The sequence below is a fragment of the Rhinopithecus bieti genome, unplaced genomic scaffold (assembly GCF_001698545.2).
Source record: "Rhinopithecus bieti isolate Rb0 unplaced genomic scaffold, ASM169854v2 scaffold_75561, whole genome shotgun sequence".
NCBI lineage: Eukaryota > Metazoa > Chordata > Mammalia > Primates > Cercopithecidae > Rhinopithecus > Rhinopithecus bieti.
This window is the reverse complement of record NW_016828330.1, coordinates 80,988-98,178: the sequence shown is the minus strand read 5'-3', so window position 1 is coordinate 98,178 and position 17,191 is coordinate 80,988. Positions and strand designations below refer to the sequence as shown.

Genomic DNA, 17,191 nt, shown 5'->3' with positions numbered 1-17,191 from the left:
TCTTCAGCCCTGACAATATAAGGTAGTTTAATCAAGGTTAAGAAAATCTGTCCAAATTCAAGTTAAATAGGTGATCAAACTGTGATGTGAGTCTGTGTCCTCTAACAAAGTCCATGCTTTTTCTTGACTTTGTGACATACATGAGGGACAACAAAGAAAATCTGATGAAGGAACCTATCAAACCAGAGGGAACAACCAGCATTCCTGCTCCTATTAAAAATCAGGCTGGGTGCAGTGGCTCACGCCTATAATCCCAGCTCTCTGGGAGGCTGAGGTGGGCGGATCACCTGAGGTTAGGATTTTGAGACCAACCTGGCCAACATGGCAAAACCCCACCTCTACTAAAATAAGAAAATTAGCTGGGTATGGTGGCACATACCTGTAATCCCAGCTACTTGGGAGGCTGAGGCAGGAAAATCGCTTGAGCCTAGGAGACTGAGGTTGCAATGATCCAAGATGGCACCACTGCACTCCAGCCCAGGCAACAGAGCCGAGACTTGGTCTCAAAAAACAAAACAAAAAACACAGACCAGTCCCATTCTATGCTTAAATCATGTTCTAACATTTTGCAGAATTTGTTTAAATGCTCCAGTAAATAATACAATACCTTTATACTGAATTATTTCTGCTTGTTTTGTTGCTTGGGAAACACTTTTGGAGAATGTTAACAAGAAGATACCAAATATCCATAGCTCAGCAAGAGAGTCACTGCACTAAATTCCTAAATAGTTCACAACCACAGAAAACGGGCAATGGCAGCACAGAATAATCAAAAGCAGCTTCGTATTTTCCAGATAAAACAAAGTATCATTTGTATTGAGGCATGTTTAGAAGGTACCACTGAAAGCCAGGCTGCAGCCTGGAATGGCTTAAAATACCAAGTTTAACAATCAACATCAACGGCTTTTAAACTTTAGAGGCAAACAGCTTCCTCCTACTTGAAATTCAAAGTGAAGAATTAGAAGCAAAGCTAATAGATTAATTCAGTACACACACAGGCTTAGAGACTATCCAATGCCTTAATTAACATCATTACAAGTGTATTTAGCCAACCACCTGGGTTTTAATGAGAGAACGGTAAAGGTCAATTTTTTTTTTTTTAATAAGTTGCTTCAAACTAAGCCCCCCTACTGGGGAAAACAAAAGAGCACAAATAATTTAACTGAAAAGAAAAGACTAATATAAACAGTTATTATTTTGGCACATTAAGGAACTATTCCTTAATCAGTCTCTATTTTAGTTGAGGCAGTACTGCAATTAAAAGTTCACTGAACTTTGCTGTTCTGCCTCAGCTTGAACCTACTTCCTCACCAATACTGAACATGTAGGAGAATTACAGTGGGCAAAACACTACAGATTGAAGACTAGTGGAAGGCAGGAGAAGGAACAGAGGTAGACAGGGACCAGCCTTCCCTAGAGAGGGCAAGAGGCCTTGACCACCTAATGCTTCCAGAGTAAGGACAAAATCTCCAGGGTTTAAAGAAAAAATAGAAACACTACCAACTGTGAGCTTTAATTACATCATAGATGTTAGATCAAATTATGTTTCATTTCTTGGAGACCAGTAGAAAAAAAATATTAGCTGAGTCATTTACTCGCTATGTGGTAGTAATAGCTACCATAATGAGCTGTAATTAGATATCTGTGCTTCCTTAGTTTTTGAAGGGGAGGGAACCTGCCCAACGTCTGTGACTGAAGAATCCTCCACAATGCATATGGTGGTGGAAGGTAAAATCCACCTTGTATAAATCTTAGCCAAGAAGCTGTCCAAACACACTCTTCCAGGCTCTCATGCAGCTAGAACTAAGGCATGTGAACCAGGTTCGGCCATTTACATGCACCTGCCTCACATTTTCAAATTGTCCTTAATTTTCCTTTAAGCACTTTCTCTTCCAGATGGATTTTGGAATCAATTTTATAGTGTTTTTTTTGTTGTTGTTTGTTTTTTGTTTGAAGATGGAGTCTCGCTCTGTTGCCTAGGCTGGAGTGCAGTGGTGCGATCTTGGCTAAATGCAAGCTCACCCTCCGAGGTTCACGCCATTCTCCTGCCTCAGCCTCCAGAGTAGCTGGGACTACAGGCATCCGCCACCACTCCCGGCTGATTTTTTTTATTTTTAGTAGAGATGGGGTTTCACCGTGTTAGCCAGGATGGTCTCGATCTCCTGACCTCATGATTCACCTGCCTCGGCCTCCCAAAGTGCTGGGATTACAGGCATGAGCCACCCGCCTGGCCAATTTTATAGTGTTTTTAAAAAAACACACAGGAGTTTTAGAGCCATGAAACTACTCTGTGATACAACAATGGCAGATATGTCATTATACATTTGTTCAAACCCACGGAATATACAATATCAAGAGTGAACCTGATGTAAACTATGGACTTTGGGTGATAACAACGTGTCAATGTAGGTTCATCAGTTGTAACAAACGCACAACTCTGGGGGAGAATGTTGATAATGGTGGAAGCTATGCATGTGTGGGGGCAAATCTCTGAACCTCCCTCCAATTTTGGCTGTGAACCTAAAACCACTCAAAAAAAAAAAAAAAGTCTTCTTTAAAAATTGGGGATTTCATTAGGGATTAAATGGAACGTCTACATAATTATGGAAGAGCTAGGTGGTTTAAAATAATGCATCAGCTTATTCAGTAAAACAGTATTTCTTTCCACTTATTCAGGTCTTCCTTTAAGTCCTTCAGTGAAGTTTTATTTTCTTTAATGTGAGGCTTGCACAGCCAGTCACAGTGGTTTACGGCTTGTAATCCCAGCACTTTGGGAGGCCGAGGTGGATGCATTGTGTAGGCCCAGGAGTTTGAAACCAACCTGGGCAACACGGTGGAAACCCCATCTCTATTAAAAAACAACAACAACAACAAAACCCCACAAAAATTAGCCAGGCAAGGTCGCGTGGTGGCTACTCAGGAGGCTGAGGTGGGAGGATGACCTGAGCCTGGGAGGTCAAGGATGCAGTGAGCCGAGATCGCACCACTGCACTCCAGCCTGGGTGACACTGCAAAAACCTGTCTCCAAAAAACAAAAACAAAAAAACAAAAAACAAAACAAAACAAAAAAAACCTTGCACATTTCTTCTTAGGTTGATAAAGTTTTTGTTCTGTTTTAAAATGGGACTTCATTTCCTATTCATTTTCCAAACAGTGTTGCTGTACAGAAAAACACTAACTTCCAGTGTGGCTCTTATATCCATTGCAAACGCCTACTAGGTCCAGATTTAATATCACAATATTCTTATTCTTAAGAGTCTAGTAATTATTTAATTTTTAAAACTAAGTAACTGTTTAATAGTAATAACATGAATGTTTTCTGATAGTAAAGGTCACTTAAAATTAAGAAACATGTGGTAAAGGTTGTAGGCCTCTCTGGAGAGCTTCAAAAATAAACACGGCACCTCATTTGCTTATTTTAGATCAAGGTCCTAACATAAAGCAGGGAGAGGAAAAAAAATAAGATGCCCTCATCCGGCCTTCTCCCTATATTATGGTTTAATACCGATTTTTGCTCCCTTAGGCCAAACTCAAGGTCAGGAAAAATATAGTGCTCATTTGCACTGATGGAACAGCAGGAACAAAGTGAATATGCTTTCTAAAAAACCATGGTAAAGTTTTAAAAATTACATTCTCCAGTGTGCCTCTATAGCCTTCTGAAAACACCTTTTTTGCCCAGCTATAAGCATTTCCTAGGTAAAAATGCGTGATCATAAAAAAGAAGAATTCTGCTAATTATTTTGAGTTTACTCGATGATTTTCAATAGTTTAAGTTTCACCGTACATAATATTGCAAATATCCGCCAGGCGCAATGGCTAATGGCTGTAATCCTAGCACTTTGCGAAGCCGAGGTGAGTGGATCACTTGAGGTCAGGAGTTCAAGACCAGCCTGACCAACATGCTGAAACCCCCATCCCTACCAAAAATACAAAAATAGCCAGGTATGGTGGCCCATGCCTATAACCCCAGCTACTCGGGAGGCTGCAGCAGGAGAATTGCTTGAACCCAGGAGGCGGAGGTTGCAGTGAGTGGAGATGGTGCGCAACTGCACTCCAGCCTGGGAAACAGAGTGAGGCTATCTCGAAAGAATAAAAACCAACAAACACAATATTGCAAATATCTATATATATAGATATATATATATATAGTTTGAATTCAATACCTGCTAAAGTTTTACCTATAGCTATCCCTAAAAGATGTGATAACTTCTTTTTAGGGATAAATGAGGGAATAACAACTGTTCAATGCTTCTGAAAAAGATTTGGTTTCCATTGAAGGATACTAAGTTTATCGCAGTTACTGCATTTTCCAAATTCTCAAAATAGGTTTAACATAAAGTGTAGTAAAAGATTGCCTGAAAAAACAACCTACAAAGGACATGAAAAGCTGAACTCAACTTTACACATGTCTCCTAAATTTCTATGATTATGAGTTCAAGTACATGGGAATGAATTTTCTTCTGTCTTTGCAACCAAGATTGGTTTTAATTGGAAACAGCACAGCAAAATTTTTCCATATTGCAGGAGATATTACTACCTAAGTTTCAGAGCAGTCTTGGTAGATTAGCCAGCTTTAATTTATAGAAAAACTTAGCTATGATTTACTTATATGATGAGGACTGGCATGGACTAATATACGAGTGGTCAAATTCCAAGTATTTCCCCCAACAATCCTGTGACATAACTTCATCAGGATTTAAAACTCCATCTGCTTTGTTGCTAGCCTGATACAACCAGGTTCTAGTTAAGAGCAAAAAGGCACATACCATGCAGATGTTTTATGGGAAATGTTCCCATTGCTCTTTCAAGTTGGTTTGTATTAGTGAAAAAGCCATACGTAGTGTGGAAATTATTAAGAAGAAATGATTCAGAAAAAGCAATAGTTGCTTTTAAAGACCAAGGGGAGAAATAAACCCAAAATCACACGCTCTGAAACTGGAAAAGTTTCAAATGCAAACTGTGTTCCTGTCTGGTGTTGTCTGAAAGGCATGGGTGCTGAAGATTATTAATATATTTTTATTTCTTCTAAGTATGGCACTGGTCAAAGAGGATGGTAGGCCTGTTTTGAAGAACTGTTACCGACTGGGGAGATTAGGCTTGGGGACCCTGGTCCTGAGAAAAATAACCCACTGGTTGGCAGAGTTCCAACCCAACAGACAGCTTAGGATCTAACTTGATGCTGGAAATTACAAAGGCTTCTAATGAAGCAAATAACAAAGTTCCTATGATTGGTGACAGATGAGCCAAAACTGAGAAAGTTTTTCATTGTTATTATTTTTAAACAGCTTTCAGAAAACTAACAAGACCTTTTGGCCTTGACCCAGCAGAGAATAAATGTCCCCCCTCGGATGGATATTCTGAACTGAAATTTCTCCACAGTAACAATTCTAATTAATTATTCAAAGCCAGGGGTTGATTTTCTAAGGTTAACTATGGTCTCCTGTTTAGGTCATTAAAAACTGGTTTTTCCTTTTCTTTGGTGTCTGCTCACCCAGGCATTGATGAGAAGCTTTAACAGCAGCCTTGCAATAAAGGCTCTACTTTTAAGGTGAGTTTGTCATTTTGCAGACTTGGTTTAAGGGATAATTAGCAATAAATAGAGATTTTGTCTAGGTTCTATATAACCAAAAACTTTAGAAATCCACTTACTTTCTTATATAAGTATAGAAACAACAGACATTAATATTATCACAAGGCATTGCAAGATCTTTTGAATTAAAGAATTAGCCATAATTTTGTGATGTTTCATTAATAAGCATACTTCTTAAAACAGAAATTAAAATTGAAACGTTATTTCACATAGTAACTCAGAAAACCAGTCATTCTCCAAGGAGACTGGATTAACATGGGTTTACCGAGTGAAATGTAACATTTCAGGCAAGTCAATTCATGCTAACATATTTTTATTGTGCAATACAGGTAGACAACATATACTTTTTCTAGCAAGAGAAAAAGGGTGCACCACTCAGTGTTCACCAAAATAACCCTAGAATAGGTTAGTACATGGAATGTAATGCTGTTAGAGTCACAATGACAATATGCACCAGAACTCTACAAACGAAAATGAAACTCAAGCCAAATTAAGTAGTTCTCATTATAATGAAAACAAGCAGTCTGGCATTAAGTGGGGCTCCACCTGTTAGGAGTAAAATTTGATACTCCAAAAGATGAGGACCGGTCAGCCAGCAGTTGGTCAAACATATAAAATGTAATCACGTGGGAAAGGGAATGGGATTTCTAGAAACCAAATTCCTGAACACACCTGCTATCCCTCAATGTCTTTAACTTTGACTCCCTCCAGATCTGAATGACCTATTGAAACTATGAACCTTTCAAGTCTCTGGGAAAGGATTTGGTTATAACCCAAACTCAATTCTCAAAGTCATTTCTCATAAGAAAGCTCAAAATTATGTTTCCCGTCCTTTTTCTTTTTTAAGAGACAGGGTCTGGCTCTGTTGCCCAGGCTGGAGTACAGTGGCATTATCATAGCTGACTGCAGCCTTGAACTCCTGGGCTCAAGAGATCCTCCTGCCAGAGCCTCCCAAGTAGCTATGATTTACACACATGTGCCACCATACTCAGATAATTTTTTTAAGCTTTTTTGTAGAGGCAAGTGTCTCGTTATGTTGCCCAGACTGGTCTTGGAACTCCTGGCCTCAAGCAATCCTCCTGCCTTGGCCTCTCAAAATGCTAGGATTACAGCTGTGGGCCACCATGTCTGGCCCATTTCATTTCTCATAGCCTCCAGCACACTGTTTGTGCTAACCCAGGTAACCCTCTCTGACCCACTGCCAAAGCAACAAATCCATCCAGCCTGGGGTGAGGAGCAGCTTGCTGCCCGCTGTCCATGGCTGGGCTCATTCTTGCACACAAACCTGCTTCCTTCTTGCCTCCTTTTCCTCCCTCTCGGCTCTTCTTCAGCACTGCCTTTAACATTTTCAACACTTGTTTCTAAAGAGAAAAGGAACAGAGAGAAGAGGAATTAAACGTTGAACGTTGGAATATAACTTGTGTATTGACAAAAAGAGGTAACTTGCATTCAAACAGACCGCTTAATATTAAGATACCTTAGTACCTTAAGTCTTAATTTTCTATGAATAAACCATGGCGGGAAACTGAATGCTGAAGACACAACGAATGTTCCATAACTTTTAATGAATAGAAGTTCACTGTTGTTAGAAAAGCTAAAAAAAAAAAAAAATACAATAGTGCATTCTCAGCATTCCACATCTAATTAAGGTTATGAGGCTAAACCTGGGTACAGTACTGCAAGATATTTGGCACAGTTTCCCAATCCCAGTTCATCCAAAGGCAGCACGAGAACATGGAATCAAAAAGAAAATGAAAGAAGCTACATGGTTAAAGGCAATGTTTTACAGGTGTTACTAATTATATAATCACAAGGAAAACATTCTGGAAGGTTATGAAATGAGGCATATCTTACAAACATTTGCAAAATAAATACAGTGGGAACACATTTTAACCCTGATCAGAGAACCCAATTAAACAGCACACACTACAGTGGGTTTTTACTATATATAGTTATAACTTTGGGGTGGGGAAGGGAAGTAAGTAGAACAGGCCTGTGGCACTATGACCAAATCCTTTAAAGAAAAGGCTGTATCTTTAAGCAGGGTTGTACTAAAAACACCACAATGGCCCAGGCCTAAGATGAAACATGAAACCATCTCTATAGCAAGCGACAGACAAAAGGACCATTATTTCATCACGAAGCCAGGATCCTTTAAGCTCTCTCTCCCAACTACTAACTCAGATGAGATGGCTGAACAACCCCAGACGGTAACCAATCTTAGTGGGTTGTGTTACCCATCACACCTTTATTAATGCACTAAGAGAGGGAAGCAGAAGGCAAGCAGGTCTCTCTTGAACAGGCAAGAAAAGGGGTGGGGAGAGGAGGAATGAGGATGGGGAAGGGGAGGGGAGCAGAGAAAGGGAGGCAAGAAGGGAGAAACTCCTATGTAGGAGGGCTCCCAAATTTGCCTAGTTAGCACAAATGCCTCAAATGGCCTCAGTGTAACACACCACCTCTCAGCCCCCAGAGTAAGCAGAAGTTTTGTGGGACCCATTGAGAAGGGTAAGGAACCCCAATGTGTTGCCATTCACAGAATCACACAACGTAAGCAGGCAGGGTGACCTTTCTTATCATTTGGTCCAAGCTTGTATTTGTTTTCCCAAGCCTTTTGTTTTACTGATGAAGAAACAGAGACCCAGGGAGGCTGGCTTGCCAGGGGTCACGTAGCTAATTAACAGCAGGGCCAGAATCCAAATCTGCAGCAGCCCAGCAGGACCACCTTCCTCCCCTCCACCAGGCCGGTCTCTCCTCACACATCAATGAAAGCTTTGGGCAACAACAATCGAACAAATCTGAGTGATACTAGAAAGATAGTATCTTAGGCAGAATCTGGAAAAAGCCATACTGAAGGTTATCGGAGTAAAATCATCTTACACACAAGTTTTATATACTGAAGGGGCATGGCTTAGAGCCTAATTCTGTTTTTGAAAATGCTGCTTGAATAAACCCTTGTGAAAAAATTTAGATTTCACCTAAAGGGCAAACACTAAAGTTGGAAGGGAGCAACAGTTTCCACAAGGAACCAATGGAAAATACAAACTTCTGTTAACAAGCACACTTCAGAGAAACAATGAAAAATACTGTAGTATAAAAAAAAATGGCAGTAAAAGTTAATAATAGATACCTGGTAAACACAGACACATTCTTCAACCAACCAACTTTGGGGTTTATAATTTAGAAAAAACTACCTAAAAATATGGGAAAAATACTGACGGAGCCATGCCACCAAAGCTCGTCCAAGGTCCCTTGCACCAAGCCTTGGTGAACTCTTCCAGAGCCGTATGTTTACCTGGATCACTGACCAAGCTCAGGCCCCACCACATGCATGAGCTGCTCCTGATTAATCACCCAGGTCATCACCAGTTAGAGCAGACCTACCATGCCACTCAGAATAGGCATCCCATGGGGCAAGGACTAGGTGACACTGACTTTGGTATCTCATCCCAGACATCCTGTTTTCCTATTTTGGGGCACTCACCTATTTTCAGTATAGATGTACCTTTCACATCAGTGGTCTTAGGTGAAAGAGGCTATCAAATATCTTCTATAATACTTCTTCCAGTTCCTGTTTTCCTCCATAAATAGCAACTCTAGGAAAATAGCTTAAATTCTATATTCTTAAAAAAGCTATTCAAACTGCGACCTGGAGCAACTTGAACTGACTATACCCCAGTGCAAAAATAAGGAACCATCCTCCCCTCCCCTAGACTGGAAAGGAAAAATGTAAGGCTTCCCAGCAAGTTAAATTCTGAAATTAACACAGATCAGAGTGGAGCTATACAAAGTCACCTGGAAGTCTCAATCATCTCTGGCCTTAAACCTATAACTGGAACTTAATAGTCACCAATGAACATACAGGCTATGCCCACCGAAAGGGGGATGGTCAGAAATAGCATTTATAGGAATAGGCCATAGGGGCCAATGACAACAGTACACTCCAGAGAAGACTATCTGGCATGCCAGACAGTATCTGCACACTTATAAACACATATCCCTACATTCAATTCTGGAAATGGACACATTGGGCTGTTGCAGCTGCGTGCTGTCACACATTGGTATGATACAATTACTTCTTGTTCTGGTTCTGTTCACACTGAGAAGCACCTCGTAATCTGGCTCCTTTCTTAGTCTGCAAACAGTGGGGAGAGAGCGTGCTGGTCCAGTTCACACAACTGTCTGGCTTGCTGACAGACACAATTCTGAGAATAAATTAACAAATCAGTACTCCAGCTTTAAACAAAAGCTCTCATGAGCTTTGCTTTATTAAAGGGAGTCACTTTGTCCAGTACCATCAATTTAAGACATGGAGAATACTGAGTTTCTGAGGACCAAAGGGAAGACAGTGGTAAATTCCTCAATGGAAATGGCACCGTGAAACCCACCTATGCAGGCAGCCAGCAGGCTCTCCTCTTCTGCATCATCACACTTCCCTTCCAGTAGCAACTTCAACTACTGTCATTTTTCCCCTAAAAGGGTGAACACGGAGCTGTCATGAACATGAACCAAATAGAAATGATGCAAACCAGCCTTTCTGACACAGTAATTCAGACTCAGCAGATTAAATGACAAGCCCAACATACTGTGTGGTAAGGAAGTACCTATGGACAAGTATCACAGGATAAAACATAAGAAATAGTGTTCTTTTTTACTATATATATATGTGTGTGTGTGTGTGTGTGTTTTGTTTTGTTTTGTTTTGAGACAGAGTCTCACTTTATTGCCCAGGCTGGAGTGCTATGGCACAGCCTCAGCTCACTGCAACCTCCACCTCCTGGGTTCAAGCGATTTTCTTGCCTCAGCCTCCTGAGTACCTGTGATTACAGGTACCTACCACCATACCCAGCTAATTTTTATATTTTTAGTAGAGACGTGGTTTCACCATGTTGGCCAGGCTGGTCTCAAATTCCTGATTTCAGGTGATCCGCCTGCCTTGGCCTCCCAAAGCCCTGGGATGACAGGTGTGAACCGCTGCACCAGGCCTACTTTATATTATAGACCAAAGGCACAGATATAACTCCAATACTGACCAAACGATCCCTCAAGTTCTGCCCTATAAAACCTTAGCCTCTATGACAACAAGTAGAACAAATGTACTGTCAGACCTAAATACTTAAGAATAAGTCTTTGAAAATGTGAAGAATGTCAGATGTCATTTCTCTCCATTACATACTTTTGAGGAAGAGAGTGTAGGGGAGAAAAGGTATCTTTTCCTCACTCATGGCAAGGTTCATGGCTGACACCCCTATAACAAAAAGACAGATTAACAAGAGAAAGGCATAACAAATTTATTCAACCAAAGTTTTGCATCACACAGGAGCCTTCGGAAATGAGGATCCAGAGACTCAGGAAACTGAATTTTTAGGCTTAAGTACAATGAAGAATGAACAGCCACATAGAAGCATGATTGAACAAAAAGGAAAGGAGGCCTAATAATTGGGGTGGGGGCCCTCAGCAAGGCCTGCTTGTCCAGATTCTTCCTGTCCTCTGGGTACAGGGCAGGACCTCTCTGGAATGAGAGTCAGGTGAGATAGGTCAGAGAATTCCTTGATGACCATGCTTCAGGGGAGAAAGGCAAGGGGAGGTCAGAGGGACCTCTTTCCTTCTGCAGTCTCTCTTATATGCCAAGGTGCCATATTGGGGTTTATCCTGTCCTGAGCCCCAACAAAAGGAAAGACCAGCCTCTAGGTTACTACAACTAAAGGTTACCACAACTAAAACTGACTAACAGAAGTAAATTTCCTGTAATGCTCATTGAGAAGAAAAGATGAATAGATAACATTACTCTGAGAAGGCCAATGGTCTGAAGTCACCTAAATTTCTACTATCACTCAACATGTAAGTTTCCCAAATGTCACAGATTCTTCTTTTAAGCCCCCCAGAAGTTAGACTGACTATCAAAAGCTTACTTTTACTTCTGGTATTTCTCCTTCAGCACACCCAGTCTTTGGGGACAGGCACAACCTCTCTACATTACGTATTTGAATTCTGTACAGCATGTTGTGTTGGCATATAAAATGTAACAAAAAGCACCCTAGACAAAATAGTAAGATGATTCCAAAACAAGACAAAATCTATTTCAGCCTGTAATCACAATGGCAATATCAGAGCCATGACCACCTTGTCTGAGATCACAGAAGAGTACTAGCAGCAAAATGTTTCTCTTCTGGAGTGCCATACTGCCTATTTACACAATTTCAAGTGGAAACTGGGAGCTGAGGGCAGGGACTATGTTTATTCTTTAACAGATACAAACAGAAGCCAGAACACAGGCTTCGCACCCACCCTGTTCTCAGTATTTGTTGACAGGCTGCAATGAACACAGATGAATGATTTCCTCCAAATCAAGTAATTAACCAACATTTATAGCAGTTTATAATTGACAAAGAACATTCCTATATATTCACACTTGCAAGGAATGCAAGAAAATTCAATTAAATCCATGTGACATCAGACAACGAGCATTAGGGAGGAAAATGCTGCATTTAGCAATATCTCTTCATATCCACATCTGAATTAACCTTAAAACCTCAGTCCAGTTACCCCAAATACCTAAACACACATACTCTGTGCACGCTCTAATGGAAGGAGCTTCTCCCATCAAACTATCCACCTGGCCTCAAAGCAAAATTATCTGAAGATGCTGCTTTTGTCAAAAATAATAAAGCCAGAGTAGCAACATTTACAAGTGAAGCTCTGTAAACTAAGGCACATATAAATTAAGAAATTTTCCTTCTTTGCTTCAAAGAAGCATCAAAAACATCCTCAGTGTTAGGAGCTTGAAAAGTTCTTAAAACCTAGTTAGTCTGACTCACCTAACAGTCATGCCTTCTATATGACACCTTTACAGCTGTTCTTCATATTAGCAACATACAGTTTATCACAAGAAAGTAGTGGTGGTAGCAGGGAGTCTAAAGCAGCCTGCAAGATAAACAATACAGACTAAAGCAAATAAGAGAAAGTGTAAGAGACCACAAACACACACACACATACACACACACGTCTGCTAGACAGGGCACTAGCTGTTAGCTAGGAACTCATGGAAAACCCTGTACACAGAAATTTCCTGAAAGCAAGAGCCATGTCTCATCATTCCTAGGAGATCCTCCGAGGCTGGGAAAAACCAGCCCTTGATAAGTTTTTGACATTCCAGGATTGCTCTCACACTTCCCCACAGTAATGGAGAAATCCTAGGAATGGACAGAGACCTTCCCAATATCACTGGGAACAACTAATGGAACTTCTCCAGGATCCAGATGCTTCATCCAGAAAAGTATGTCAGGGTGGGGGGATGGTTAGAACAACCCTTAAAGTAATTCTGATAAGTAAAGAATTGGCCTTTGGTTCTTCTTTTTTTTTTTACATATTTCTTTTTTTAAAGAGAGAGTCTCACTCTGTTGCCCAGGCTGGAATGCAGTGGCACCATGACAGTGACAGTTCACTGCAGTCTTATCCTCTCAGGCTCAGGTTATCTTCCCAGCTCAGCCTCCGGAGTAGCTGGGACTACAGGGATGTACCCAGCTTATTATTTTTTAATAGAGATGGAGGTCTCATTAGGTTGCCCAGGCTGGTCTCTAAACTTCCGAGCTCAAGTGATTCTCTCACTTTGGCCTCCCAAAGCACAGGGATTATAGGCACGAGGTACTGCACCCAGCCTGATTTTTCTTAATTTGCATAGCTGGAAAATATGACATTAAACTATAATTTATTCTCCAAGACACATAGATCCAGCCATTCATTCTTTATTCAACAACCCATACTACAAACTGAACCTCTATTCTACTATTATTTTCTTTATAGTTTTGTCCTAAGCAAAAAGACTTCAGATTTAAGTATGAGTTATTAAAAAGCATAGTAAATTTACAGTCACAAGTAATGTGAATTTAGAAGAGTTCTGGGCATGAAATTGGAAATCAAATGCTTAAGTTCTGATGCACTAAAATTAAGTGGAAACTATTGTGGTGAAATCACCTTCAACCTATATTTAAAATATTCTGTACATTCATATAGGTTGTTTCGGGAAGAGTTTCTACCAAAACAAACCAACAACAAAAACACCTTACCTTAGCCAGTATTTCAAGTTGCTAGAAAATTAGTACTTTGATAAGTACTTGGTAGAAAGAAAATTTCACTTTTGGAGGAAAAGATAAAAGAAGTTACTTCCTTCTAAGTACAAGAGCCATCTTTATATACCTGTAAAGGGAATTGTTCAATCCAAATTCTAACACCACCTCCTCCATAAAGCCTTCTCAGGCTACAATGGTCAAAAGATACCTTTTCTCTAATTCTACACCCTGCCTTGTTCTAATATGATGACAGATCAAAATTTTGGTGAAAAATGTTGAACTCCACAAATCCCCAATGGCATCTAGCAATGTACCTTACACACAACAAACACTTTAAAAAAAAGTCTTTAAATGAGTGGCAGGGTTGTTATGGAAGGGAAATCAAAATCAACAGCAATTCTCTTCCAACAAGGAGTTTGGACTAATAATTTAAGAATTCTGGTACCAAGTACTAATTCCCAACTTTACGGTCAAAATAATTTGGTGTATACATGAAAAAACGCACATTTAACCCAGTAAGATCTGCTCAAATATCAGGCTTTCAGAAGCACTGGCTGCAGGTAGGTTTTATTTGGGTATTTCAAATAGGCACACAGAAGGGATAAGTGCAAAGACAGTAGCCAAAAATCTGAAATAAATACATTCTCCTTCAAAAAAGGAAGGTCTCAGAAAGGGCAGCATTTCCAGCAATAATCATGATGTTTCCCAGGCCAATGGCTACTGTGCAAGGCAGAGCTCAGTCTTGCAGTGAGCTCCTGCTAACTTACAGGCTGTCTTCAGTTCCCTGTCACCTGTGTGCTCCCTAGCTGAGACTTACCTCCCTACCACAGCAGCAAAACACTGCTAACTAGAAGACAAAACTCCAATATTGTCACTAGTACTGTATATCATCCAGGTATTCACATAGATGTTTAGATCTATTAGAGAAAGCAAAAGAATTTCATAAGCCCACTTCAAAACACACCACAGAATCAACTCATCTTAGAAGCCTTCTTCATCTTATTTTGTTTATACATCTGCTTCCTTCACTAGGCTGTGGGCCTCTGAATGGTCAGACCCTGCCTTGCTCCCCCAGCAAAGTATTTGTTTTCCAATTTCAACGTCAATGAATGGTTGTGGAGAAACATCATTTTAATCTATAATTCTCAAAGGGAATGATTGTACCTAAAAACAGACTGTTATCCTTTAATAACTTTCAGTAAAATTAATATCCTTCTACAGGCTGTGAGCAATGGAGAAACGTGCTCTGGCTCTCCTGGACCAGCAAGTGGCAGAAATTGAGTTACAACCTAATTTTCCAATTAAGGAATGAGTGTTGGGTTAGCAATTGCAGCGTTTCATTCTACAAGCATTCATACGTAGCTACCCTGTGCCAAAGAACAAGGGACCCAAAGGCAAGTGCAATCCGATAGAGGAGGAAGACAACATGTGGATAAACATGAGCAGGAAGCTAAAAACATTCATGCCTCCATTTTCTCTACAAGGTGAAAACAAGGTAAGAGGTGCAGTGAAGGTATAGGATAGCCCTGTAGATGAGAGGAAGGCAAGTAAGAGATTAAAAGGACAGCTGGCTGGGCATGGTGGCTCACATCTGCAATCCCAGCACTTCGGGAGGATCGTTTGAGCCCAGGCCTTTGAAACCAGCCTGGGCAACAGAGGGAGATTCTCAGAAAAAACAAAAACAATAAAACGGACAGCTGAACAGCTCTGATCATCCAAACTAGGCTGCAGACCAGGCCACAACACCCGATTATGAAACTGCTCCTATCCTCAAAGGCTCACAAGTAACATCATCAAAATCACATCGTGCAACTCATCTATGGTTCTGGGTTAGTGGAATATTTGTGGGCTGGCACACACCATCTGCCTGCTCCTGTAGTTCACAGATACATCCTATGAGGAGAAATGGTACATATGCCAGGAAACTCCTGACTACGACTGAGGCCAATGGCTGGATGTGATATTCAAGCTAGACCTGGACTTTCCTAATCTGCCCAACTTCATGGATGGGAAGAACAAGGTCACCCAGAGCAATGCCATCTTGTGCTACACTGCTGGCAAGCACATGTGTGGTGAGACTGAAAAGATTCAAGTGGACATTTTAGAGAACCAAGCAACCAATTTCCACACACAACTGATACAGCACTGTTACAACTCTGACCATGAAAAACTGAAACCTGGCTGGGCTCACGCCTGTAATCCCAGAACTTTGGGAGGCTTCTCTTTTCTCATGGATCACAAGGTCAGGATCAAGACCATCCTGACTAACACGGTGAAACCCCGTCTCTACTAAAAATACAAAAAGTCAGCCGGGCATGGTGGCACACGCCTGTAGTCTCAGCTACTCGGGAGGCTGAGGCAGGAGAACTGCTTGAACCCGGGAAGCAGAGGTTGCAGTGAGCCGAGATCACACCACTGCACTCCAGCCTGGGTGACAGAATGAGACTCTGTCTCCAAAAACAAAAAACACACAAAAAAACCCCTGAAACCTCAGTACTTGCAACAGCTACCTGAACAACTGAAATAATTCTCCATGTTCCTGGGAGAAATTCTCATGGTTTGCAAGGGAAAGCTCACCTTTGTAGATTTTCCCATCTACACCATGATGTCCTGGATCAGAACCGGATGTTTGAGCCCAAGTGCCTGGATGAGTTCCCACATCTGAAGGCTTTCATGTGCCCTTTTGAGGCTTTGGAGAAAACTGCTGCCTACAATGCAGTCGGACTGCTTCTCCAAGATGCCCATCAACAAGATGGCCCAGTGGGGCAATAAGCTTTTATGCTGAGCTAGAGGCAGACTTGCACTGCTTGTTTTGTTTCTTCCTGTCCCTAGGAGGCCTCTACTCTTTTTTGCTCTTTTAAATAACACTTGGGCTAAAATAATTAAATAAATAAGCTGTGCTGTGCAATTCCCTCCTCTGATGCTCAGCCCCAAGAACTATCCAGGAATGGTCCAGTGAATGCAGGATATGATCAATGATCAGGAGTTCACAGTGCAGGGGCCAATACAGGAGTGCTCAGAGTGGTGTGCTGTGGAATCAAGGCTGGTCAGGAAGGGGATGAAGCCCTGAGAGGTAGGATAGCCAGAGAGAAAAAGTATGGTGTCTCAAAGAGATCAAAGAATAAACACAGTCAGAATAAATGAATGGGGAAGTTGAAAAGAGTCTGGTTCTTTTAATCAATTTTAAATTTTGGATGTGGAACAATTCCAGACAATGATAAAGCCCACAGGATTAGTAAAGGTAAATCTGTGATGTGAATCAGGCCTGACTTTAAATCTCAGGCACTGAACAGCTCCCTCCAAAGTCCTCAATGAACTTGGGGGTAGGGGAAATAGGGAGGTGATGAGGACAGCACAGAATACATGCCTCAAAGAAAGGGAGGCTTTGCATGAGGATGAAAGTGTAGCAGTTATGGACACCAGCATCACCTCAGGGCCCCAGTAGCCACGCAGCTAAAAAGCTCCTGGAGAACCACCTGGGGTTTGAGTATGAACCATGGTCTGAGTGTGGTCTCCTCCTCTCACATAACTCTGT

General features: G+C 41.1%; 1 pseudogene; it reads left to right on the top strand.

Annotated features, from left to right (window-relative positions):
* Positions 1-5,031: 5,031 nt before the first annotated feature.
* LOC108523711 (glutathione S-transferase Mu 3-like) lies at positions 5,032-16,441 on the top strand (annotated as a pseudogene).
* The last annotated feature ends 750 nt before the right edge of the window (positions 16,442-17,191 follow it).